Consider the following 987-nt stretch of genomic DNA (forward strand, 5'->3'; position numbering starts at 1 on the left):
ATTTCAAAGATCAGCTCAAGAAGACAAAGTCAAATATTACAAGAAAATATGCAAAGATCTGTGCACGTTTTGTTTAGCATTTCTAAAGCTGGGGGACCTGAAGAAAAAATCAAGCCTCGACTTTCGTTATTAAAGGATTCTCTGGGCAAATTACTGAATAATGCAGAAAGCATCAAAAGAAGATGGAAAGAATACACAGAGTCACTGTACCAAAAGGAAATGGTTGATGTTTAACCGTTTTAAGAGGTAGCATATAATCAAGAGCCAATGATACTGAAGGAAGAAATCCAAGGTGCATTGAAGGAATTGGCAAAGAATAAGGCACCAGGAAATGATGGAATTAAAATGGAAATCTTTCAAGAAAGTGAGGCGGCACTGGAGGCACTCACTCATCTCTGCCAAGAAATTTCGAAGACAACTATCTGGCCGACTGATTCATAGAGATCCATATTTGTGCCCATTCCAAAGAGAAATGACCCAATGGAATGAGGAAATCATCAGACAATATCTTTGATATCCCATGTGAGTAAAGTTTTACTAAAGGTAATCCAGAAATGGCTGCAAACATACATTGACAGAGAACTTCCAGAGGTTCAAGCTGGATTCAGAAGAGGATGTGGAACGAGGGATATCATTGTTAATGTCCGATCGATCTTGGCTGAAAGCAGAGAATACCAGAAAGATATTTGCCTGTGCTTTATTGACTACGCAAAGGCTTTCAATTGTGTGGATCATGACCAGCTATGGACAACATTGAGAAGTATGAGTATTCTGGAACACTTAATTGTGCTCATGAGGAATCTGTACATGGACCAAGAGACAGTTGTTCAAACAGAACACGGGAACACTGAATGGTTTAAAATTAAGAAATTACCATACTAATTCCACCTGTATGCTGAGCAAATAATCCAAGAAGCTGGGTTATATGAAGAAAAATGTGGCATCAGGATTGGAGGAAGACTCATTAACAACCTGTGATATGCAGAT

At 38.6% G+C, this 987-nt stretch overlaps 1 protein-coding gene across 1 annotated transcript in view; it reads left to right on the top strand.

The window, feature by feature from the left end:
• Positions 1-987, top strand: part of CD5 (CD5 molecule) — a 102,826-nt gene that overhangs the window by 94,349 nt on the left and 7,490 nt on the right. The gene's annotated exons all lie outside the window — the stretch shown is intronic.

Source organism: Chrysochloris asiatica, unplaced genomic scaffold (genome assembly GCF_000296735.1).
Source record: "Chrysochloris asiatica unplaced genomic scaffold, ChrAsi1.0 scaffold00310, whole genome shotgun sequence".
NCBI classification, from domain to species: Eukaryota; Metazoa; Chordata; class Mammalia; order Afrosoricida; family Chrysochloridae; genus Chrysochloris; species Chrysochloris asiatica.